Here is a 26,975-nt window from a genome sequence, read left to right as displayed (position 1 = left end):
ATTTTGTGCAGAGAAGATAGTGTTTCATGGTGCCGTTTATTGACCGTACTAAGCTGGGCAGGGAAGGTCCGTACTCCCAAGAACCCCATTCGAGCTCCGATAACTCTCGGTGCCCCAAGAGGGTGGGACGGGGCCGTGTAATGGCCGGTGATGTTGGTGAGGAGAGAGAGGGAGTGCTGCAACTCGGAAGAAAATAAAGCTCTTTCGTGGAGCTCGTGCACGCGTTTAGAGGGCTTTTTGCAATTACTTTGCCTCAAAACCATCCGGAATCCGGCCCTTCCCATCGCACTGCTACAGCCCTAGACACCTTTTCGCCGCAAACTGTGCAAGTGTCTCTTGCCGGGGCTTGCCTCGCTCATCCTCAGTGCTGCGAACCTGGGGAGTTACTGTCTGTTCCCTGCTGAAAAGCCGGACCGGCACCTCTTCAAGATTCCGCTTCTTTCATCCGGAGTTGCCCCTCTCCTCCCCCACAGCCACTTGGGTTCCAGTTTAGTCTTGCCGACGACTTTCTCTGCCTGGCATGCCCTTGCTCTCAAATGTCACAGCTCCTATGAAGCCTCACTCAAATTCTGTAAGAATGAATTCCCTCTTTCACCCATATACCCATTAGCACATCTCGAGTTTTCTTCATTTTACATCCCAGCCTAGTTCTCTGCCTGGTATATAACACCACTAATAAATGTGAGTTGACTGATAAGGACTCTAAAACGGTAGATTTGTTAGTTAAGAGCCATGGTGCTGAGCATTGTGTCTGGCACATAATGGATGTCCATTTTTTTTCGAATGAGAGAATAGTTGAATCATCCAGTTCGACTCATCTTTTACAGATGAGGAAAGGGGAGCCCCACGGGATTAAGTGACCTTGCTTGAGCAGCCACGGGTTTCTCATGTCGAATGCTATTCGTTATCCCAGTCACCTCGGTTCTTACAAAGGAAATTTAGAATATTGCTTTTTTTAAGCTATGGCCTTTTTGCAGAGGTACCCAAACATAGTCGCCAGAATTTTTTAATGGCCCAAAGGAAAAGTTTTCCAGGAAGCGAAGTTTAATCAATCTAAAGGAATCCTTTATTAGGGATTGTGTTCTTTTCGTGTGTGTTAAAATGTCTGTAAAACTAAGTGCATAATAGGGATTTAGGGGCATTTTTTAATGCCCTTCTTTGGCAAGATAAAAATGTATATTACCTCCCCTTTCAGACACTGCTATGCCCCTTGGAAATTTTCCTACTAATGTGTATGCTAAACATTTACTGTAATATTTAAAAAGTGGTCAACATAAAGCACAGAGTTGACTTTCTGTAGGTCTTTAGGCCCCCTGCCCAAATTTCTGTCAGCAACCTGACCAATCCTGTCCCAGAGGCACATGTTAATATCCCATTTCTCCCTTACTACACAAAACATGCCATTAGTCAAAGACAGATCTAATACTGTGTAATGAAAATTCGTCCTCTGAATCCAAATCCAGAAAATCTGCTTTTCTGTACAAAACTCATGTCCTCAAGTTTCCTGAGATAACTACCTCCAAGTTTAAAGTCATTGGCTATGTTCTTCATCTTGGTCTCTGGTTCTGAAAACAAGGACGGGAGACTTGCTGATGACATACTGGCAGTCTCTGATGTTCCTAGCCAAGAAAAGGTGGGGGTTAAGGGGAGGGAGGGAAAGGAATTATGGGAAAAATAATTAGCAGCTGAAAGCAGCTATTACATAATCTTGGCTGCTTATTAATTTAGCAGAAGGAATGGCTTATTAAATTCTAATAGCAACAGCACAACTGCAAACAGCCTAGCAATTAACAGTGCAGGGCCCATTATTTTGTTAATATGTTCTCTTCTTTTGGCAAGTGTATAAGAACAAAATTTATAGAAGCAGATGGTCTTTTTCAGTAGATTATAGATGGCTTATTCCCCAGTCTTAGATTAAGTGTTAATTGTGCATTCACTGTGAAAGACAAAAGAAGCACTGTTATTGTCTTTGTTGGTAATTAACTGCTTGACTTTGATTCCCACAATTTGGAAATTGTGGGCTTTGTTATATAGAGGGTTCTTCTCACCTAGTATCTTCTTCATTTGTCATGTTAACAGGGTATCTTGTTTTTAGTCCTCTGCTATTGTTATCTGGGTGGTCCTGATTTCTTGATTGTTATTGATTGATGGTACAAGAATTATTTTTTATGAAAAACTAAAAATAAGATTTTATACTTTTTTTCTGATACAGGAGACATTTATTACACTACCGTTTCTAATGGAAAAAGAGCATGTGGTTTCATGGTCTACGGCTGCCAGATGTTTCCCAGGTTTCAATGGTCCTGGTAGATAAAAGAAAATTAGCAAGGTCAGAAGAGAGAAGAGATTTATCATGGAATAGAAATAACTGTATTCCAAGTGTACAGAAGGGGAAGAATTGAAGTATTTCTGGTAACCTACCTTTTATTTATGTTTTTATTGAGATATAATGGACATATCACATTATATTAATTTCAGATGTATAACATAATGATTCAATAGTTATATATATTGCAAAATGATTGCAGTAAGTCTAGTTAACATCACTTGTTTTCTTTATAAAAAAGTGCCTAGCTTTTATTTGTACTAAATCCGAGGTGAGGGTGAAATAGAGATTTCTACCTTCTAACAGTAAAATTTTGAGATTTTTATAATTTTTCAAAAATAGTTTTAATTTCCTGTTAAATATGTGATGGCCATATGTTTTTATCTCCTCTCCCTCTCAAAATGCTGTTAAATGAAAAAAAAAAAAAGGAATATTTAAAGTATAGACCCACATGGACAGTAAGGGAGGGGACATTAAGGGGACATTAACAGGGTGTCAACAAGGGTGTCATTAAGCGCTGACAAGGTACATCATTAAGCACTGACAATTTAAGTAAAAATAGTACTGTATTTATATTGAGAATATGGAGGACAGAAGGGAAGGAATGTTGAAACAGTGCTAAACCCTCATGCCGTAACAGAAAATAAATCCAGAAATAGAGGGTGCAACTAAAAAGATCCCACATGCCCCAGCTAAGACCTGGTGCAGCCAAATAAATAAATAAATAAAAAAATAAAAATGAATATTAAAAAATACATAAGATTAAAAAAAAGAGAGAAGAGAATTAGCATTATTAGCATATTTCAATACCAGGAAGTAAATTCCAGAAGCAGTGATGTCTTTCCAGGGATAGAATCTTGAGGTAGGATGTAATAAAAGTTATTATTACATTTTATTTTAGTGTAGGTTTTACTTAGTTTTTTGAAATACTGTAGTGAAGTAGATAAAAACTCTTCTGTTAATGCTAACACTGTATTATGGATTTGTGCAGTGTTCCTTTAGCCAGTCTATATATTATTTATTATTTATTAAATAAAAATGTCTTCTAATGGAATTCAGTGCTGAATCAGTATAGAAAATCACAACAAGTGTAAAAAAGATACTTAGAGTTTGTGAATTTGCATCTCCTAAGATAAAGTTGTTCTAAGGAGAAAACTGGCCTAAAATAATGAGGATTTATGAACCAAACCATGTCAAGTAGAAAGAGCTGTCACTGCCACAAAGTCCTCCACAATGAACTAAAGAGAAATGTGGAACATACGTTCTTTCTTGAAGCCTGTTTCCATAGCTTTGAAGAAAATGCAGGAAAATGACTCTTCTCCTTTTAGTATTATGTTAAAGCAAGGATTGTCAACCTGGGCAATTTTATCCCCCACCAGCGGACACTCGGCAGTATCTGGAGACATTTGGGTTGTCACAGCGGGACAAGGGAGCTCAGGAACAGTTGTTGATGCTGCTGTATGCACAGAACAGCTTCTATGACAGAGAATTATCTAGCCCAAAATGTCAATAGTGCTGAGGTTGAGAAACCTGAGTTAGTCAATGAAGAGGTTAACATGCAGCAACGGAGATATCATATAGATATTTCAAGAAATGAAATAAACACTTACCTTCATATGTTTGTTTTCTCTTGGAATAGTTGGGGGCATTCTTAATATTTGATAGGTAAAATCCATAACTGCTAAAAAGGCTGGCCACATATGTGAGGCAGTTAGTATTCTTTAACTAAGAATAAGCTATCCAAATGGGATTTTTTTTCAAAGTGATCCTGGAATATTAGTGGAAGTTACTTACAACCAAGATCCATGAGGTGACTCTTCCATCCATTCATTCATTAACATACATGTTTATTATGTTTGCTCTCTGCCTGGCACTACGGTAGGTAGTGTAGATACAAAGGACAAGTAAGATGTTGACTCTGTCCTAAAGCTCCAAAATGATTTCTCCTGACACACAATTCCAGGTCTTATGGCAACAAACTCTGGCTGGTCAGGGGAGCAATCACCAGTCAAACATGTGAATACATTTCCTTTTAGGAAACCCCTAGAGATGCTTCATAGAACTTTAGATTTCTGTAACTGACAGCTTTGGAAACAATCTGTCTTAATGATCTCCCAGGGCTCTTCACAATCTTTTCATTCTGTGAGCTTGCTACAAAACTCTTAATTCACAGCCGTATAAGAGATTCAATATATTTTCAACAAAGCATTTTGAAATAATTTTCTTTTGACCTGGTCCTTAAAATGAGAGGTTTCAGCAGTAATCTAACTCAGTTAGACCCATGGTTCTAGGATATTCTTTAGGGGACTTGTGAAAACACAAGATGGCTGGGCCTTATCCCCAAAGTTTCTGATTCAGCATGTCTGAGGTGAGACCTAAGAATTATATTTCTTTTTTTCTTGTTTTAAATTGAAGTATAGTTATTTCATAAGGTTGTGTTAGTTTCTGGTGTACAGCAAAGCAATTCAGAGAGCATGTGTATATATTTATGTATATATATATATTTATAAGGATATATTCATTTTCAGATTCTTCCATTGTAGGTGTTTACCTATGTTATATGTAGTAGTTCCTATCCGTTAATCCCGAGCTCCTAATCCATCCTCCCCCCACTTTTCCCTTTTGGTATCTGTAAGTTTGTTTTCTATATCTGTGACTCTGTTTCTATTTTATAAATAAGTTTATGTCATTTTTTTAGATTCCACATATATGTGATGTCATACGATATTTTCTTTTTGTGTCTGGCTTACTTCACTTAGTATGATAATCTCTAGGTCCGTCCATGTTGCTGCAGATGGCATTATTTCATTCTTTGCTGAGTAATATTCCATATTGTATGTGTGATATTTACACACACACACACACACACACACGCCACATCTTCTTTGGGCCTTCCTTGGTGTCTCAGTCGGTAAAGAATCCACGTGCAGTGTAGGATACCCGGGTTCAGTCCCTGGGTTGGGAAGATCCCCTGGAGAAGAAAATAACAACCCACTTCAGTATTCTTGCCTGGGAAATCCTATGGACAGAGGAGCCTGGCTGGCTGCAGTCCATGGGGTCACAAAGGTCAGACACGAACCACCACCACATCTTTATCCAATCATCTATCAGTGGACACATGTCTTGGTTATTGTGAATAATGCTTTTATGAACATAGTGGTGCATGATTCTTTTCAAATTAGAGTTTTTGTCTTTTCTGGATATGTGCCCAGGAGTAGGATTGCTGGATAATATGGTAACTCTATTTTTAGTTTTTTAAGGAACCTCCATACTATTCTCCATAGTGACTGTATCAATTTACATTCCTTTTAGCAGTGAAGGAGGGTTCCCTTTCCTCCACATCCTTTCCAGCATTTATTGTTTGTAGATTTTTTGATGCTGTCCATTCTGACCCATGTGAGATGTTATCTCACTGTAGTTTTGATTTGTATTTCTCTTACAATTAACGATGTTGAACATCTTTTCATGTGTCTGTTGACCATCTGTATGTCTTCTTTGGACAAATGTCGATTTACTCTTGTGCCTGTTTTTTGAATAGGCTTTTAAAATATATATATATGTTGAGCTGTATGAGGTGCTTGTATATTTTGGAAATTTATCTCTTGTTGGTCACATCTTTTGCAAATATTTTCTCTCTTTCCATAGATTGTCTTTTCATTTTGTTGGTGGTTTTCTTTACTGTGCAAAAGCTTATAAATTTGATTAGGTCCCATTTGTTTATTTTTGCTTTTATTTCTTTTTCCTCAGGAGACTGACCTAAGAAAACATTGCTATAGTTTATGTCAGAGAATCTTTTGCCTGTATTCTCTTTTAGAGAATTCTCTTTTATTCTTCTTTTAGAAGTTTTATGGTAAGAGTTGCATTTCTAACATTCCCAGGTGGTGCTGATGCTCCTGGTCTTAGAATCACACTTGGAGAACCACTGTGTGTTAGTTGCTCAGTTGTGTCCGACTCTTTGCGACCCCATGGACTGTAGCCTGCCAGGTTCCTCTGTCCATGGAATTCTCCAGGCAAGAATACCAGAGTGGCTTGCCATTTCCACTACCCTATAGAAAAAAAAGGCTATGATAGCTAGTAGAAAAGTTCTCAAAGCCAGTGATTGTGATATACTTTTCCCAGACAAATGATCTAAAGGAAACTTGAGATCTGAATGTTTTTTATTGTTGATCTCATTAAGTCTTATAACACTGGGAAAGTAATATTCCCAGTTATATGAACTGAAACTCAATCTATATACACAACCCACAGTTGCCTATGACCATGGTGTGCCTTGTAGAAACTAATGTACTGTAATAGTCCAAGTTAGAAATTAGGGCACTTAGAGAAACTTGAAGGTTGTACCATAAAAATCAGATTCTTACTTGATGAATATCACTACTGATATAAATTTTTTTCCAACTACTTCCTCCAAGTGGGGATTACCTCTAAATACTTTGTCAGCTATTACAGACATGAGGTAGAAGGGAGAGAGTTGAGAGGGATCAGCTAGACAGAATCTGTATCCCTGGATAAGGCGGAAACCACTAAGTAGTATTTTAATCAAAATCTGCCCTTTCTCTTCCTTGGGACCTGGCTACCCTGTTCTCTGCCTCCCCTGCAGTTAGATAGGCCCATGGGGCTGAGATCAGGCTATGAAATGTGGATGGAAGAGCTGTCAGGCTGGGCCCAGAAAACCTACAAGAAGGTCTCTTCCCTCCTTCCTGCCTCAATCCTGCTTTTGCCCCCTGGAAGTGGACACCCAGGGTGACCTTGGAAATCAGGCTTTGAGGATGGCTGAGTTGCTGTCAGCCTGGGTTGTTGAATGACTGCATGGAGCAGACACACAGACTACTACCACAATCATCATTCCTTCCACCAATTGTACTTTAAGTGAATGAGAAATAACTTTATATCAAGCCAGTGATTTTTTTCCAGTTTCATCTGTTACAACTATTAGTATTACTAGCCATCCTTGCAACCTGTTACATACTTTATTACAAAGAGAAGGAGCCATAACAGTGGGAAGAGTGATGCATTTTCAAGTGGCTAACTTTTTGTCTCAATTCTGAACCTACTTTTTGTGCTCCTACATGTGTCTCCCTTCGATTGAAATATAAAGAGAAATCTTATAAAATCTTACTTCAGAATTTAAAACTACTCATCTATCAAAGGGGCAGAAAAGACTGATTTGAGATTTTTCATTAACTTTACATTCCTCTGGCAAAAGATAGCATTTGTACCAGGCAGTAGATGATGCGAAATTTAAAAAATCATACGACTGAAAGAGCCAAGAAAATGGCAGGGGGGGAGCATATTCTGGTGAACTATCCCTAATTGTCAAAAGTGGATGATGTTGTCAGTTTCTTAGAACCAAGGCACCAAAGCTGACAGTTTATTTATGATCAGATTATATCTTTGTCTTCTAAATACTATAGGACAAAGTCAAAACATTATCCTGAAACACTATTTAGAATACATGGACATTTCAACTGAATGGTTTGAAAACCTTTTAGAAATAATACATACATCTGTAACAAATAAGTGAAATAATGGATTTTTAAAGGTTGCTTCACTTAAAAACTTCATTTTACAAATAAGGAATTTAGCCCCCAAAAAGTAAACAAATTGCTCAAGATCATGAGGAGCTCAGAGCCCTGTGTTCTGTCTCCAGCCAGTGGTTTCTCACCATAGTCCATTGTCTCCTGCCATAAATTACTGACCCATTATCTTTAGACAAAAATAAACAGATAAACTGGAAAACCACACACCCACAGCCCCTCAAAATACAAACTCTTCTTTATCTTGCCGTTCTGCCTAATACTAAAGTATTTCTGTCTGCACTAGTGAATTGAAACCTTTGCGATCTCTGGGACTGGGATAGTATTTTACTAATCTTTCTATCACAGAACCTAACCCAATACTTTGCATAGAGTTCAGTTCAGTTCAGTTGCTCAGTTCTATCCGACTTTTTGCGACCCCATGGACTGCAGCATGCCAGGCCTCCCTGTCCATCACCACCTCCCAGAGCTTACTCACACTCATGTCCATCAAGTTGGTGATGCCATCCAACCATCTCATCCTCTGTTGTCCCCTTCTCCTCCTGCCTTCAGTCCTTCCCAGCATCAGGGTCTTTTCCAAGGAGTCAGTTTTTCGCATCAGGTGGCCAAAGTATTAGAGTTTCAGCTTCAGCATCAGTCCTTCCAATGAATATTCAGGACTGATTTCCTTTAGGATTGATTAGTCGGATCTCCTTGCTGTCCAAGGGACTCTCGAGAGTCTTCTCCAACACCACAGTTCAAAAGCATCAATTTTTTGGCATTCAGCTTTCTTTATAGTCCAATTCTCACATCCATACATGACTACGGGAAAAACCATAGCTCTGACTCTGTGGACCTTTGTTGGTAAAGTAATGTCTCTGCTTTTTAATATGCTGTCTAGGTTGGTAATAGCTTTTCTTCCAAGGATCAAGCGTCTTTTAATTTCATGGCTGTAGTCACCATCTGCAGTGATTTTGGAGCCCAAGAAAATAAAGTTTGTCACTGTTTCCATTGTTTCCCCATCTAATTGCCATGAAGTGATGGGACCAGATGCCATGATCTTAATGCTGAGTTTTAAGCCAGCTTTTTCACTCTCCTCTTTCACTTTCATCAAGAGACTCTTTAGTTCCTCTTTGCTTTCTGCCATAAGGGTGGTGTCATCTGCGTATCTGAGGTTAGAAATATCACTCCTGGCAATCTTGATTCCAACTTGTGCTGCATCCAGCATGGCATTTCACATAACGTACTCTGCGTATAAGTTAAATAAGCAGGGTGACAATATACAGCCTTGACGAACTCCTTTCCCGATTTGGAAACAGTCCATTGTTCCATGTCCGGTTCTAACTGTTGCTTCTTAACCTGCATACAGATTTCTCAGAAGGCAGGTAAGGTGGTCTGGTATTCCCATCTCTTGAAGAATTTTCCATAGTTTGTTGTGATCCACACAGTCAGAGGCTTTGGTGTAGTTAATAGAGCAGAAGGAGATGTTTTTCTGGAACTCTCTTGCTTTTTTGATGATCCAGTGGATGTTGGCAATTTGCTCTCTAATTCCTCTGCCTTCTCTAAATCCAGCTTGAACATCTGGAAGTTCATGGTTCACATACTGTTGAAGCCTCGCTTGGAGAATTTTGAGTATTACTTTGCTAGCGTGTGAGATGAGTGCAAGTGTGCGATAATTTGAACATTCTATGGCATTGCCTTTCTTTGGGATTGGAGTAAAAACTGACCTTTTCCAGTCCTGTGGCCACTGCTGAGTTTTCCAAATTTGCTGGCATATTGAGTGCAGCATTTTAACAGGGTCATCTTTTAGGACTTGGAATAGCTCAGCAGGAATTTCATCACCTCCACTAGCATTGTTCGTACTGATGCTTCCTAAGGCCCACTTGACTTCACATTCCAGGATGTCTAGCTGTAGGTGAGTGATCACACCATCATGGTTATCTGGATCATTAGGATCTTTTTTGTATAGTTCTTCTGTGTATTCTTGTGCCACCTCTTCTTAATATCATCTGCTTCTCTTAGGTCCATACTGCTTCTGTCCTTTATTGTGCCCATCTTTTCATGAAATGTTCCCTTGGTAGCTCTAATTTTCTTGACGCTATCTCTAGTCTTTCCCATTGTATTGTTTTCCTCAATTTCTTTGCATTGATCACTGAGGAAGGTTTTTCTTATCTCTTCTTGCTATTCTTTGGAACTCTGCATTCAAATGGGTATATCTTTCCTTTTCTACTTCACGTTTTGCTTCTCTTCTTTTCTCAGCTATTTGTAAGGCCTCTTCAGACAATGATTCTGCCTTTTTGCATTTCTTTTTCTTGAGGATGGTCTTGATCCCTGCATCCTGTACAATGTCATGAACCTCAGTCCATAGTTCTTAAGGCACTCTGTCTTATCAGATCTAATCCCTTGAGTCTGTCTGTCACTTCTACTGTATAATCGTAAGGGATTAGATTTAGGTCATACCTGAATGGTCTAGTGGTTTTCCCTACTTCAATTTAAATCTGAATTTGGCAGTAAGGATTTCATGATCTGAGCTACATTCAGCTCCCGGTCTTGTTTTTGCTGACTGTGTAGAGCTTCTCCATCTTCGGCTGCAAAGAATCTAATCAATCTGATTTCAGTGTTGACTATCTGGTGATGTCCATGTATAGAGTTGTCTCTCTTGTGTTGTTGAAGGAGGGTGTTTGCTGTGACCAGTGTGTTCTCTTGGAAAAACTCTGTTAGCCTTTGTCCTGCTTCATTTTGTACTCCAAGGCTAAATTTGCCTGTTGCTCCAGGTATCTCTTGACTTCCTACTTTTGTATTCCATTCCCCTGTGATGAATAAGACATCATTTTTTGTTGTTAGTTCTAGAAGGTCTTGCAGGTCATCATAGAACCATTCAACTTTGGTTTCTTTGGCATTAATGGTTGGGGCATAGACTTGGGTTACTGTGATATTGAATGGCTTGCCTTGGAAACAAACAGAGATCATTCTGTCATTTTTGAGATTGTACCCAAGTACTGCGTTTCGGATTATTTTGTTGACTATGAGGGCTACTCCATTTCTTCTAAGGGATTCTTAACCACAGTAGTAGATATAATGGTCATCTGAATTAAATTCACCCATTCTAGTCCATTTTAGTTCACAGATTCCTAAAATATTGATGATCACTCTTGCCATCTCCTGTTTGAGCACTTCCAATTTACCTTGATTCATGGACCTAACATTCCAGGTTCCTATGCAATATTGTTCTTTACAGCTTCCAACTTTATTTCCATCACCAGTCACATCCACAACTGGGTGTTGTTTTCACTTTGGCTCCGTCTCTTCATTCTTTCTGGAATTATTTCTCCACTCTTCTCTGGTAGCATATTGGACACCTACCAGCCTGGGGAGTTCATCTTTCAGTGTCCTATCTTTTTGCCTTTTCATACTGTTCGTGGGGTTCTTAAGGCAAGACTACTGAAGTGGTTTGCCATTCCCTTCTCCAGTGGACCTCGTTTTGTCAGAACTCTCCACCATGACCCGTCGGTCTTGGGTGGCCCTACATGACATGGCTCATAGTTTCATTGAGTTAGACAAGGCTGTGGTCCATGTGATCAGTTTGGTTAGTTTTCTGTGATTGTGGTTTTCATTCTGTCTGTCCTCTGATGAATAAGGATGAGAAGCTTATGGAAGCTTCCTGATGGAAGAGACTGACTGGGGACGGGGGTGGGGAGGGGGAGAACTGGGTCTTGTTCTGATGGGCAGGGCCATGCTCAGTTAATCTTTAATCCAATTTTCTATTGATGGGCAGGGCTGTGTTCCCTCCCTGTTGTTTTGACTGAGGCCAAACTGTCAATCCATGCCTCCACTGGAGACTCCTGGACACTCACAGGCAAGTCTGGCTCAGTCTCCCACTGGCCTCCAAAGTCAAATTCCCTGGCGGTTCTCAGTCCCCTTGCTGGATCCCGAGGTTCGGAAATCTGTTGTGGGTTCTAGAACTTAACAGTACAAGAATTTCTTTGGTATAATTTTTCTGCAGTTTGTGAGTCATCTGCTCGGCAGCTCTATGATGGGGCTAATGGTGACCTCCCCCAAGACCTCCTCCTCACACGCAGGGTGATCAGGTCTTCTGCAGCCAGGGTCCCTGTCCCTGCAGCAGGTCACTGCAGACCTGTGCCTCTGCAGGAGACACTCAAACACTGAAAGGCCAGTCTGACTCAGTCTCTGTGGGGCCTCTGGGTCCTGGTGTGCACAAGGTTTGACTTGAGCCCTCTGAGCATCTCTGGAGGGTTGGGGTTTGATTCTAAACTCGATTTCGCCCTTCCTACCGTCTTGTTGGGGCTTCTTCTTTATCCTTGGACATGGAGTATCTTTTTTTGGTGGGATCCAACATTCTCCTGTTGATGATTGTTCAGCTGCGAGTTGCAGTTTTGGAATTCTCTCAGGAAAAGATGAGCACATGTCCTTCTACTCTGCCATCTTGTTAAGTCCATAGAGTAGATGCTCAGAAAACATTACTTTGAATTGGATGCTAAAAGAAAAATAAGCCCATATCTCTCAAATAAACTCCTTGAGTGTTACCAGTTTTTAATGCTCCTCTCCCCCTACCATAGCATACAGAGTAATCTCCTTTCCATCCTCACTAATATTGCTCTAGGTTAGATCAACAGGCTGGATTTTCTCTCTCAGCTCATTTCCTCCATCTAATCCCATTACTGTAATTTCTTCTGCATGTGGTCATCTGAGTATTTTTTTTCCCTGAAACTTAAATCCAATGAAGATTAGACCCTCTGCTTAAAATGATTCAATTTGTTTATTACTTTAATATTTATGCCTAAGTCTGGGCCAGATACTCATTGGGTACTAGGGGTAAAATAGAGAACAACATAGACATGAAACCTTCTACCAGGTGCATATGCTATAAGGGCAGGAGGGCACAGTTTACAACTGGCAATCCCAATGCAGTAAAGTAAGTTTCAAAAGGGAGAAGGCCAGGCTGCTGTGGGAACATACAGGAAAGGGCCTAACCCAGACAGTGACAGTGATAAGTGGTGGGGTCAGTTCAGTCACTCAGTCATGTCTGACTCTTTGTGACCCCAGGGACTGCAGCTTTCAAGGCTTCCCTGTCCATTACCAACTCTTGGAGCTTGCTCAAACTCATGTCCATCCAGTCAGTGATTCAATCCAGCCATCTCATCCTCTGTCATCCCCTTCTCTTCCTTCTTTCACTCTTTCCCAGCATCAGGGTCTTTTCCAGTGAGTCAGTTCTTCGAATCAGGTAGCCAAAGTATTGGAGCTTCAGCTTCAGCATCAGTCCTTCCAATGAATATTCAGGACTGATTTCCTTTAGGATGGACTGGTTGGATCTCCTTGCAGTCCAAGGGACACTCAAGAGTCTTCTCCAACACCACAGTTCAAAAGTATCAACTCTTCGGTGCTCAGCTTTCTTTATAGTTCAACTCTCACATCCACACATGACTACTGGAAAAACCATAGCTTTGACTCTATGGACCTTTGTCGGCAAAGTAACGTCTCTGCTTTTTAATGTGCTGTCTAGGTTGGTCATAGCTTTTCTTCCAAGTAGCAAGCATCTTTTAATTTCATGGCTGCAGTCACCATCTGAGCCACGGGTCGGATCCTCTGGGTGGGGTACCCATGCTGCAACATCTCAGAAGCCAGCCTTCGTGGTGATACAGGAGGCGTGGGGTAAGCATGTGAGCCTGGGAGGACAGGGGCTCCTCCTGGGCCTGTATAGCATTGCCGGCAGGGTGCCCGGTATGGGGGGTAGACCTCTCAGGCCCCCAGTTCCCAGATGGAGAGTGGGGAGCCCCCGTCTGTATTACAGAGTTCTAAGAATTTCCAAGGAGTGTATATTTTAAAAGGACCCCCCCCATCCCCTTCCCATCCATCCTACCAAGAGGGCCACAACAGAACTGAGGAGGTCAGAGAAGGATTTTTGTAGGATACAGCTGTTATGCCAAAATTAGGAAAGAAAAAAGTTAGTCAAGAGAAGACAGGCAAGAGTGTTCCAAGAATGGTATGTACAAAGATGAGATGAGTGTATGACTGTCTCGCTGACCTAAATAGAAAATCAGTGTGGTCAGGGAGTACCTAGGTAAATATGAATCTGCAGAGAATAAGAAGACCAGATTATACAGGAAGTTTCAACAGGATTAAAGCCTTTGGGCTTTATATAAAGATATTGGGGACATTGAAAGATTTTAAGCAAGGGCAGTGCCATTACTGGATTTGAGTTTTAGAATTTCAGAAAAATCACTCAGGGTGAAATGCAGTTAATTGTAGGATGCACTTTAGTCTGAGTTTAGTTGCAGATAAAATAAACCATTGTAACTAAAACAAACAGAAGCAGTCTGAAAATCATTAGACGAGCCAAATCTAGGCTGAGTTTCTGGGAAAACCTTCCAGAAAAACACTGCAGAACTTGGCTGCCAGGGAGCTACTATGTCTGCAATAATCAGTGAGCTGGAATGCTGAGAAGCTGTCTTCATCACTGCTAGCTTCAGGCCTATACTGCCTGTACTGTAATCGAGAAATCAAAAATCTGCTGCTAGCAAAGTAGATGCTGTGGGTCTACCTTCTTTTCACTCCTGTAGCTAGAGACTGGACACTGGACTTCCTCTACAACTGCCCCTGAAAGTCAGATGCTTTCCTAACCATGCTAGTCAGCAGCAATAGCAGCGGTGAGGCCCCCGCCTCTACATGATCTGTTAACTTCCCCCTTCCAGGACTTGCTTAGGTGCACCTGATTGTTGGAATCTACATCACAACCAGAAGCCTTGCTATGGAGTGTAGTTTTTTGTTTTCTGGAAGGAACACTGAAGGGAGTTGGATTTCCCTTTGGCCAGGTAAACTAACATAACATCATGGAAATCGCCTTATAATTCTGTCTTTCATGGTATTTTTTAAGGCGAGGGTATCCTCGCCTTATCAGAACACTGAAGTATCAGAAGTATCAGAATTATCTGAAGTATCAGAACACTGAAGGATACTGAGCAAGCAGACCCACAGTGTCCACTGCAGGGGTCAAGACTGGTGGCTGAGAGAACAATTGAGAAGCTATTAAATAATTCACATGAGAGGTGGAGGTAGCTTGAACAAGGAATAAAAAGAAAGAATTGATTAGAGAGAGTTAGGAGGTAGGTTGCTTTGATCCCAGTGTAGGGGAAGTGAGTATAAAGTCAAGGATGCCACTGGGGGATGTTTCCCTGAGAGACAGATCCCAGGAGGAAGGCAGACTGGTGGTGAAATAATGAACTCGTTTTTCATCCTCCAAAATGAGATATCTGTGGGTCCTCCAAATGGACAGTGGGAGTTACTGATTTAAATCTGAAGGCTCAGGAGTGAGGTTAGGGCTGAAACTAGAGGTTTGTGAGTCATCAGCATAGAACTGGTAAATTAAGCTGAGTAGGAGGATGAGGTCACTCCAGAAGATTGTGTACAACAATAATACATTTCTTTTTTTTCCCCCATTTATTTTTATTAGTTGGAGGCTAATTACTTTACAATATTGTAGTGGTTTTTGCCATACATTGACATGAATCAGCCATGGATTTACATGTATTCCCCATCCCGATCCCCCCTCCCACCTCCCTTTCCACCCAATCCCTCTGGGTCTTCCCAGTGCACCAGGCCCGAGCACTTGTCTCCTGTATCCAACCTGGGCTAGTGATCTGTTTCACCCTAGATAATATACATGTTTCGATGCTGTTCTCTCGAAACATCCCACCCTCGCCTTAAAAAATACCATGAAAGACAGAATTATAAGGCTATTTCCATGATGTTATGTTACCTGTTATGTTAGTTTACCTGGCCAAAGGGAGTTCTCAGATATTATTAAGGATACCAATCAGTTGACAAAGTAGAGAGATTATGAAACTGGGCCTGACTTAATTGTATGGGACTTTTTAAAAGATGAGAATTTTCTCCAGCTAATAGAAAAAGAAATCAGAGAAATTTGAAGCATAAGAGGGATTTGATGAGAGGGAGTTCTTCATTGATGAGATAGGGGAACCCACATGGCAGGACCTGAGGATAGCTTCTAGGAGGTGAGAATGAACCCAGCTGATAGCCAACCAAAAAGCACACCTGCCTTATGGCCACAAGGAACTGAATTCTGCCAACAACCTGAATGAGCTTGGAAGAGGACTTCAAGCTCCAGATGAGAATGCAGCGCCAGCCAGCACCTTAACGTTAGCCTTGTGAGACCTGAGCAGAGGACCCAGCTAATCTGGACTCCTGACCCACAGAAGGTGAGAGATAATAGATGGATGTTGTTTTAAACTGCTAAGTTTGTGTAAATTTATTATAAATTACTTATTCACATACCCAGGACACATCTCAGGAACACTAACTTTTAGGGGGCAGGCAAATGAAAAGCCTCAGAAGACTGAGAAGGAGTAGTCAGAAGCATAGGAGGAGATCGAGAAATATGTAGAGTAATGAAGCTAAAGGAAGAGATTCTGATAAGGAGAAAGTTGCTGAATGTGTCAAATATTGCTGAGAATTCAAGAAGGAATAGAAAGGGCTCACCAGATTCAAAAAAGCCATTTGCGTGAAGTGATGTGTAGAAACACCCTGAACATATAGAGGAAAAAGTGGAAAGGGAGAAGTGAAGACAGCTCTCTTGGGAGGTTTGTATTTAAAGTAGAGGAAAGAAAGAGAACTGGAGAAGGGGGCATGGTATCAAGTTTGAGGTGCTCTTGTTGCTTCAGGAGGGAGAGCCATATTGATGGGTAGGAGTCAGTAGAGAGGAAGAGGTTGAAGATAAGGGGGGAAGGAGTAAATACTCAGTCCTACAAGGATGCTGTGAGGGAGGTGATACAAGCCAGACAGGGTATAGGCTAAATAAGAGAAGGGGTATTTTTTCCATTTTGTTCAGATCAACGAATGGTGGAAGAGGAAAGGATGCCAGCAAGCACATAGTTTGGTGGTAGGGAAGCAACTTCTTCCTCTCTGACATAGAGGCGGAGGGCAGATTATCTGCAGGTTTCTCCCAGAGACCTTGGAGAACTGGAGAGAGGATCCTGGAGCATTGTGAATAGATCACTGAGGGCGCTGAGTGTGCAGTGGAGATAAGATCTGTGGCTGGGTCATTCTTGAATTAGGTGCATTGGTGGAGGGTTGAGATTTGCCTGATGGCTGAGAGAGGACGAAACACTGAAGTGGTGGAATTCAAGCTAGAAAAGGAGAGCCATTCCCAAGCAGGGAGTTTCGGGGCAGGAGGGAGGTGGTAGATGCTGATATGATAGAGCAGAAGGAGGCAAAGTGATGGGGTCAGTGGAAGAGGAGGACACTGTGTGCACAAGGGCCAGTTTAGAATGAGAGCAGCTGAGTGAGCCAGCTGAAAGTGTTGGGAGTCTTGTTCTGAGATGGACCTGTGAGGGCATTGTTTTAGAGGTGGGGGAGGTGGGAGGTTGGGTGGAAAATGTAACAAATAAGGGTGGAGTAGTAGCCAGGTAGAAAGGAGGCAAAGGTCACTGGAGCAGAGAAGACCCAGGAAGGGACTCACTTGGTTGATTGATGCTGCTGCTGCTGCTGCTGCTGCTAAGTTGCTTCAGTCATGTCCGACCCTGTGTGACCCCATAGACAGCAGCCCACCAGGCTCCCCCATCCCTGGGATTCTCCAGGCAAGAACACTGGAGTGGGTTGCCATTTCCTTCTTCAGTGCATGAAAGTGAAAAGTGAAAGTGAAGTCGTTCAGTTGTGTCCGACTCTTCTCAACCCCATGGACTGCAGCCTACCAGGCTCCTCTGTCCATGGGATTTTCCAGGCAAGAGTACTGGAGTGGGTTGCCATTGCCTTCTCTGGTTGATTGATGAGTAGTAGGTTATCTATGGGCTTCCCTGGTGGCTCAGACGGTAAAAGCGTCTGCCTACAATGCGGGAGACCTGGGTTCGATCCCTGGGTTGGGAAGATCCCCTGGAGAAGGAAATGGTAACCCACTCCAGTACTCACTGAGTGACTTCACTTTCACTCTTCACTTTCATGCATTGGAGAAGGAAATGGCAACCCACTCCAATATTCTTGCCTGGAAAATCCCAGGGACTGCGGAGCCTGGTGGGCTGCTGTCTGTGGGGTCGCACAGAGTCAGACACGACTGAAGTGACTTAGCAGCAGCGGCAGCAGGTTATCTATATGGATGTCAAAGTCGTTCGGGATTTGGTGGGCTGCTGTCTGTGGGGTCGCACAGAGTCAGACACGACTGAAGTGACTTAGCAGCAGCAGCAGCAGGTTATCTATATGGATGTCAAAGTCGTTCGGGATGGTTGCAAGACCTGATGGAAAAGGTGACAGTGATCCAGTTGCTAAAGACTCCAAAGAAGGAGTAGTATATAATGGCAGCAGGAGGAGTAGGGTGCGATTTAAAAAAGTTTTTATTGAGACATAATTCACATGCCACACAGTTCATCCATTTATAGTGTACTTTTAGTGGCTTTTAGTATATTCACAGAGTTGTGCAACCATCACCACAGTCAATTTAAAAACATTTTCCTCACTCCAAAAAGAAACTCCATACCCCTTAGTCATCATCTCCAATCTCCCCAGCACTCCCCCTTCCCTACCACCCAACCCCTGGCAACCACATCTGCTTTCTGTCTATAGATTTACCTATTCTCACCATTCACTATAAATGGAAGCATATCATAGGTGGTTCTTTGTGTCTGGCTTCCTTCACTTAGCATAGTGTTTTCAAGGTTCATCCATGTTGTGGCAGGATTTCGTTTCAGAGCACGATTTTAATGGCTGGAAAGAACCTCAAAAGAGTTTGGGGGAGGATGCAGGGCAAACACTTGCCTTGTACGCAAAGTCAGCTCTGGTCATTGACATTCAGCTTTGAAATTGTTATAAGTACATCTCATCCTTCTCTGGGGAGTATCTAAGTCAGTATTAAACACTCATGCTTGCTTTTTCCCTCCCCACCCCCAGCAGTAAACATAACCAGAAGTCTTGCTTAATGACAAAAACTGAGTCAGTCATTGTTGCTTCATGTTAACTACTTGCCTAAGAAACATTCATCTTATAGAGGAGATAATGAGCAAAACTGGCAATGCCTTAATAAGCTCTAAATTAAGCCTACATAATGTTGAACAAAATATAAGAATCAGCAGAAAAAGTTTTTTCTACTTATTGATCATTAGTGTTAATGAGAACAGCAGCAAGTAGCTTTGTTCTTGTTCACTTAGAAAGTATGAAAACAAGGTAAGCAAGCAATTAGGAAGGTTAATGCGAGGATTCAGTTTTCATCCTGATAATGGAATAATTTATTTTCTAACCTATTGACCTTAGAAGCCCTCAACAGCTTTATCTTCTCTGATCTTTGGATAATTTTTTTCAACCATGTTGGAAACTGAAACTGCAAAAATGGGATCAGAGCCTACTAAAAGCAATAAAGCCAAATGAATGCATCAACCTCCGGAAAATGTCAATTACAAATAAGCAGAAGGGACTGTTATCTGTATGACGGGACTAGAGCCCCTTATTAATAATGGTACAGGAAGTAATCCAAGAAACTAAATGTGCTGGTGAGAGGGGCTAAGGCTCTCTGAGGAGCTCAGATTGTAAAAGACACATAGAAACCTGGGAAGAGAGAGGTAGGTAGTAATCAAAGACTCAAACCACAAGAACAGCACAGAGCTATAACACTAATGCAAGAAAGACCAGCTAGAGAGAACTGAAGCTTACTGAAGGGTATTTGAATTTGAAGGTTCACTGTTGCAGTGGAATCTCATTTGCCCAGCACCTCTCACTCCTTCTAAAAACAGTACCCTTATTCTTTAGGGAAACTATTCTTTCCCCATACCACCATCACTCCCATTCCAAGGATGCAAACTTAAAATGCAAATCTTAAGGTTGGGACACATCACATCTGAGACTATGAAGACAGTTTTTAAAAGAGATTCTTAAAATATCATCTGCAATCTATGTTTCCTATAGATTAGAAATAGAAGTGCTTTCTGAAGACAGGAGATGGACAAATGTCTTGGTTTTCAAACATGGGAGATGGTGTAGTAGTGTAGTGTTAATCGCTCAGTCATGTCCGACTCTTCGAGACCCTGTGAACTATAGTCATCCAGGCTCCTCTGTCCATGGGACTCCCCAGGCAAGAATACTGGAGTGGGTTGCCATTTCCCTCTCCAGGGGATCTTCCCGACCCAGGGAGATGGTAGATGATGCAAATATTAACAGGATTTCAGTATTTATTCTCTATTAAGACTATCAAATGGGTGATGTGTGAACTCCCAAAGAGAGAAGAGGTGATCCTCAAAGAAGCCAGCACGAATTCACTAAGAAGAGATAGTGATAGGCCTTGCTTTCTTTTGTTATATGTTTATTAGATGAGTAGATCAAAGCAATCCTGTGGACATAGAGTTTCTGTGCTTCTGCAAGGCAGTTTTCAAACACTTCTGTGGCTTCCTTCCTGAAAAGATGGAGAAACTGGATGGATGATTGGATAATTTAACAGCATAATCATTCTATTGTAAGAATGCTGATTAATGGATCTCTGTCAAATCTGGCAAATTTTGTTGAAGATCTGTTTTGAACAGGGTTGCTGTACTATCATGGTCCTTTTTAAGTATCTGGATATGGGCTGAATGGACCTGGTTATCAGTGTATAGAGAACAAGAATCTGGGAGAGAGTGTGAAAAAATTGTGTGAATAAATCAGATGACAAAGCAGATTCCAAATTGGCGTCAGCCCAGGAATGATGTATCAGCTAGTGTCTTTTGCAAAAAGTCAGGGTAAATATGTAAATAAATGGTCATCTCTATTAAAAGTTTAATGGACAAGTTTTAGTGTTCTATCCTTGGAACCAAAGTTAAGGATCTAGGGAGAACTTGCTAAATAGCAGCATGTTGAAGAGAAGACTTGGGGATGTTAGTGGCCTGAAGCCAATACGAGCCAAGAGCATGATAAGGCTATAAAACAAAAGAAGAAAAAGAAGAAGGGAAAGAAAAGACAACCAAAGGAATATTGGGCTGTTTAAGTAGAAATACAGTATTCTGACTGTTCTGGGCTTTTGATAATCAATCTTACTAAACTTTGATTTATTATGTTCAATTCTGGGAAATATATTTCATGAGGGACATAGACCAACTTCAACTCCTTCATAGCAGTCCTATCATAGAGTACTGTAAATCATGGTATATGAGCAACAGCTGAAATGAGTGAGGATGGTTAGCTCAGGGAATAAAATAGGGGCAAAAGGATGGCTCTCTCACAACATTGAAAGAGCTGGGACATAAGACAGAATTCTCTTTAGTTTCAAGAGGAAAATGAGCATTGACAGATAAAAGTTACTGGGGTAGTAGATTTCAGATAAAATATAAGCAAGTAACTACTAATAATTAAGAGTCTGGAATCAAAGCAGGTGAGCTCCCAGTTGTTGGAGATATTCAAACAAATGACTTGGCAGAGGGGACTCCTCTGCTATATGAAGGATTGGACGCTCAGAACCTTAAAGGCTTTTTTTTTTCAATTTGGGCATCCAAAAAATCCCACCTCCAGTCAGTTGTTTGGGGATTTGTGGGTATGTGTTTTGGTGTTGTTTCTCTCCACCCTAAGCAGAAATGAGATGTTCCTGATTTATGTATCAGAAGTCTAGAATATGCAGGCACAAATCAGGTAGAAGGCCAGTGTCAAGAATTTGCTTTGGCTCTCCCCTATAATGCCCAACCCATAGGTACTCAGTGAAGAGGCTCTTTTTTTGAAGCTTCTCTGTATTTCTCCTGAAGATGCTTTCTCACTTTATATCTTATTTATATTCATGATTTAGCCTTGCATTGAGGTGATTTCTCTCCTTCAAGTGCTTTCTTTTTGCTTGTGGATATCTTCTAATTTAAGAGTGAAGAATCGTGTGTTTGTACTCTAAAGAAACTGCACCTCCGTACTATGATTTCCATCATTGTAAATTTATGTTAAATAAAAATATTTTCCTAGTTCTCATCCTAGTCTCTCTCCAGTAGGACTTTGATTTGAAAAGTACTTGGTATTTGACACAAGAGCTTAGAAGAGCTTTTCAGGGCACAATAGAAAACATAAAACTTGCCCTACCAACTCAAACAGCCTCAGGCTTTAAATCCTGGCTTTTTCTGGGTACCTTAGTCAGTTTGCTTAATCTTTCAGAGACAAAGTTTCCTCATCTGTTAAATGAGGTCATTAATATATATTTCAGGAAGTTATTTTGAAGGTGAAATAAAGTATGCTAATAACCTATCATAATGCTTAGTAGGTAATAGATATACCATGGAATATGAATATTATTAATTTCTCACACAGTAACTTTCCAATAATCCTCAGCCTCCCTTAAAGTAACAGGTCTAATTTAATTTCTGAACACTATAATATTTGTATATTAAAAAATTTAGTGCCAGTTGTCCATTTCTTTCCCTAACACAATCATTTACAGCTAAAATGTCCTAACTTCATAATTATTTATAGGTTTGTGAGAAAAAAAATTTTGTGTGATGGTAACCAAGTCCAACGCATGTCTTTATTATTAGCCTCGACTTTTTCTACTACCGGTTCTGCAGAAAGAAGCTACAGTTTTCCCAAAACGCCTTGCCCAGAGCAAAGCAGTTGCAGGGTTCCTGCCTCTGTAGCCTGCCCTAACCAAGCCCAGGGCACTGATTGTTTCCTTCCTGTACTTTGCAGAAATTGGCCTCCTCTGTTTGATTTGAAGTCATGAGTCTGGATCACAGTGAGTGGTACACTCTGCTTAATGAATCATTAGTAGAACAGAGAAAAGAACAGACTCAATTACATGCTGGGTTGGTTAACCAGCCTTTCCCTGAACACTGCCCTGATCCAGCCTACGCTGAAACAGGGAGGCTTTTGTATAGCAACAACTCCCTCGCCAGTAGTTCTGTCTGTTGAACCTAAGACCCATATTCTACATTCTTGATTGATTTTAATCTGACTTGGCAGCTTTCTTAAGTACTGCAGCCATCTGAAAGCAGGAATAATGAGGGCTTTGTACAAACAGTGTAACTGCTGGGTTCCAGGCCTCCTTTCCCCCTTGCTGTCTTCTTGACCACATGCTCCATCACCTACAGGTGTCAAACTCTCTGTGATGGCCCTTCGGGGTCAGGCTCTTGGGGCTTGCTCAGAAGGTGATAAGCCCAAGAACTAAAGGGAAGAGAATGGGGCTCAAGTGATAATAAGTACTACCCTTTTCTCCCTCACATCTGGGGCTCCAGCCTTAGAATGTTAAGGTTCTTTGAATAAGCTATGTTCTCTCCCACCTCAGTGACTCTGAACACCTGTGGAAGCCTTCCTTGGCCTTCAGAAAACCTCAGCCCTATCACCTCTTCATTCCCTAGATTGTAGCCTCTCCTATGACCTACTCTGACTAGTCCAGAAGCTACTTACAAGCAGGGACCGTGTCTTTTCATTTTCCTTAGTTCAGAGACTTAACACAGTGCCTGGCATATAAAAATTGCTCAGTAACTCCTGGTTGATTGACTGAACGGGTCAGGGGAGAGTTGAAGGCCAATCTCGATTTATTACATAAATAAAACAGCCCCCGTCATATCCCAGCAGAGCCAGACAACCCAAATATAAACACACAAATCTGTCAAGTGGTGAGGAGTGCCAAGAGGTGAAGAGAAGAGAGTGACAGAGGGAGACACACAGTAAGCAGATAAATAGGTCAGAAGGTGATAAATAGTGAGAGATAGAAATGTCAGAGAGGGGTTTCGGGAATCTCTATTTCAAATACACTGGTTGGGAAATGCCTCTCTGGCAAAGCGATATTTGAGCACAGAGTTGAAGAAAGTGAGGCAGTGAACCAGTAGAATCCAGGGGGTAAGCTTTCCAGGCAGAGAGAAGAGACTGCCAAATCTTAGAGCTCGGCATAAGGAAACAAGCCATATCTAATGTAAGGAATTGGAAGGAGACTAGTATGGTTGGAGTAAAGTGAATGAAGAGGACAGTGATGAGAGGTGAGATAAAAACAAGAAGAACATCACCACCACCACAGAGACAAAAGATGCAGGATGGATTGGCTGTAAGTGCTGGACTTTGGGCCCGGTTGAATGTGATAAACCCTCAGAGAAAACTTACAAATGAGACCCTAAATTCCTATGGTTGGGAAGGAGGAGAAATGCCAGAGGAATGAAAGGGTGTGGGGGGGTATGGGGGGAGTCCTAATTCTGAAAAAGGAGCAGTGCCAAAAATAACAGCCTAGTATACTTGATGTTACTCCCAGGTAATTGACTCCGATATTCAAAGGATGATTTATAAGCACCCACACAGGAAGTGAGTGAACTGTGGGAGCTAGGATGGTGGGGTCACAAAGAACATCACATAAGTTATCAGACTTCCTTTCACTTACACCTTCATGAATGATATTAAGCTGGTTGATCAAAGTAATGTAGTACAAATAGTGTACAGAGATTTCTGCAAAGTATTTGGCAAGGTCTTGATATCCTCATAGACAAGATGGATAGACATGCTCTGAATGGTCACCCTGTTAGATGGCTTTGTTCTTTTTTATTACTGTTTCTTTTTCTTTTTAAGTGTGGTAGTAAAATACACATAATATAAAATTTACCATTTTGAAATATACAGTTCAACGGTATTAAGTACATTCACAATGTTGTACAACTGTCACTACTCTTTAGTCCCAGAACTTTTTCATCACCCCAGAAGGAAACCACCATTCTTATTCTCCATTTTCCCCTACCCCCATTCCTGTGCAGTCACTAATCTGCTTTCTGTGTCTGTCTGTGAGTGTGCTTATTCTGAGTGTTTCGTATAAATGGAGTCACATAACATGGCCTTTTTTGTTTGGCTTCTTTCACCTAGCATCACGTTTTCAAAGTTCATCCATGTTGTAGCCTGTATCAGTACTTCATCCGTTTTAATAGTTGAGTGATGTTATATTAGATTTTGTTCACCCATTCATAAGTTAATGGAAATTAGAGTTGTTTCCACCTTTAGGCTGTTGTGAACAATACTGCTCTGAACATTTGTGAACAATTTTTGTTTGAACATTTGTTCTTAATTCTTTTGGGTATATACCTAGGAGTGGAATTGCTGGGCCATATGGAAATTCTGTCTTTAATCTTTTGAGGAACTATTGAACTGTTTTCTACAGCAGCTGCTCTTTCCATGGGAAGTGTTGGAGGCAGAGTATAGTGGGAAGCACCAAGGGTTGGCTCCAGGAGGACTCTGCTCCTCTTTACTTCTAGAGAAGTTAAGAAAGGCAAGAGGTACCGCATCAGGAGAGCATCATCAGGAATTAGGAAGACTTGGATTAATGGTCAGCAGAATGGCCTTGCTGAAGTGAGACTTATCCTTATCTAGGATGTGAAGCACCTAAAATTTGCACACCACAAATGCTTCTCATCTGAACACCTTGAGGTCCTTCCTATGAGACAGCGTGTTACTCAGCTCCCTGAGGGAAGGCCCAGGCCCAAACAGCAGACTATCCGTCTCTTGAAACGGCAAACTGATCAAATTTTCAGATGACATCCAAATGGAAGGATTTTGAATCAGGATTTAGAATCAGGATTTTGAAAGATTGAAGCAAGCAGGAATGATGAGTTAAAACCTAACCAGATGATATTTATTTGTGTGTGTATGTGTGTATTTTTTAAATTTTGCAAATAACATCAGTGGGTCAGATGGGTCACCTGTAGAAAAAAATCGGAAATTTTCTTTATATATGTGTGTGTGTGTGTGTGTGTGTGTTTATTTATGGCTGCACTGGGTCTTTGTTGCTGCATGTGGGCTTTGTCTAGTTGTGGTAAGGGGAGCTACTCTTCATTATAGAGTGCAGGGTTCTCAATGCATTGGCTTCTCTTGTGGAGCATGGGCTCTAGGCTCACGGGCTTCAGTAGTTGCGGCACACAGACTCAGTAGTTGCGGCTCACTTGCCCTAGAGCACCTGCTCAGGAGTTGTGGTGCGTGGGCTTAGTTGCCCTGAAACATATGGGGTCTTCCTGGATCAGGGATCAAACCCCCGTCCCCTACACTCACAGGCAGACTCTCAACCACTGGACCACCAGCGAAGTCCAGAGATTTCCTAGGCCAGTTAACACAACCAGTCCAACCTAAAGGAAATCAGTCCTGAATATTCACTGGAAGGACTGATGCTGAAGCTGAAATTTCAATACTTTGGCCACCTGATGCAAAGAACTGACTCATTTGAAAAGACCCTGATGCTGGGAAAGACTGAAGGCAGGAGAAAGGGACGATAGAGGATGAGATGGTTGGATGACATCACCAACTCAATGGACATGAGTTTGAGTAAGCTCCAGGAGCTGGTGATGGACAGGGGGGCCTGGCATGCTGTGGTTCATGGGGTTGCAAAGAGTCGGACATGACTGAGCGAATGAACTGAACTGAACTGAATATATATTTTAACCAGGGTTAATTTTAAAGATTTAGTTTTTCCTTCAAAGAGTAACAAAGGCTAGGAAGAATAAATGCCTGTTTAAGAAAAATCAACATGACAATAGCTGCTAGTGCTAGAGGCTACCCAGGTAGCCTATTGAAGAATGCACTAAAAGGGCCTGGATTTATTTACAACATCTCATAACAGATTAATATTAAAATTTCAGTAATCTTCTGTATCAACAAACTAAAAAACCACTGGTTACCAAATATTTTGCTTGATGTACTGATATCTCTCTTTCTTAGGAGCACTTTCCCCTCCAGGTGCCATACCTAATGCAGTTAATGAATGGAGTATGTACATGAGAGTGGGAGTAGGGGTAGAAAAAGTTCAATTTAAACACCAAATCAGAAACTATATTATTCCAGAGTCAACTTCCACACCATTATTTTTTTAAAACTTCAAAATCCATCAAAATGCTTATATAATATTTTTCATCTTCAATATCATGAGAACACCAAAGAACAAGAAAATTATGTTCTAAAAAATTACAAAAAAGTAAATCATAGAATTCCATTCAATTTTTAACTATTTATGAATCCACAAATTACAGATGACAAATAAGAAAAAGGTATTAAACATGATTTGTTTCTAACTGTGAAACATGCATTAGAAAATTCAAATCTGCTCTTGCAAAATCTTTTTCACCAGATTTTCTCCTGAGGGCCTGGGCATACTTACAGATTTTCAGATAAAGAATGCCTCATAAGACTTGAATTTTCACAACTGACTTGATTTTGACAGTCTT

At 41.1% G+C, this 26,975-nt stretch overlaps 1 protein-coding gene and 1 long non-coding RNA gene across 2 annotated transcripts in view; both read left to right on the top strand.

Moving 5' to 3' along the window:
- LOC133051872 (carbonic anhydrase 5B, mitochondrial) overlaps window positions 1-26,975 on the top strand; it is a 389,751-nt gene that overhangs the window by 87,836 nt on the left and 274,940 nt on the right. The window lies entirely within an intron of this gene.
- LOC133053001 (uncharacterized) overlaps window positions 7-26,975 on the top strand; it is a 121,717-nt gene continuing 94,748 nt past the window's right edge. The window contains exons 1-2 of the long non-coding RNA XR_009692081.1: window positions 7-571; window positions 2,213-2,412. This is a non-coding gene — a long non-coding RNA (uncharacterized LOC133053001). The remainder of the gene's footprint in view (window positions 572-2,212; window positions 2,413-26,975) is intronic.

The sequence above is a fragment of the Dama dama genome, chromosome X (genome assembly GCF_033118175.1).
Source record: "Dama dama isolate Ldn47 chromosome X, ASM3311817v1, whole genome shotgun sequence".
Taxonomy (NCBI): Eukaryota; Metazoa; Chordata; class Mammalia; order Artiodactyla; family Cervidae; genus Dama; species Dama dama.
The sequence above is the reverse complement of the archived record's forward strand: the minus strand, read 5'-3'. Positions and strand labels throughout refer to the sequence as shown.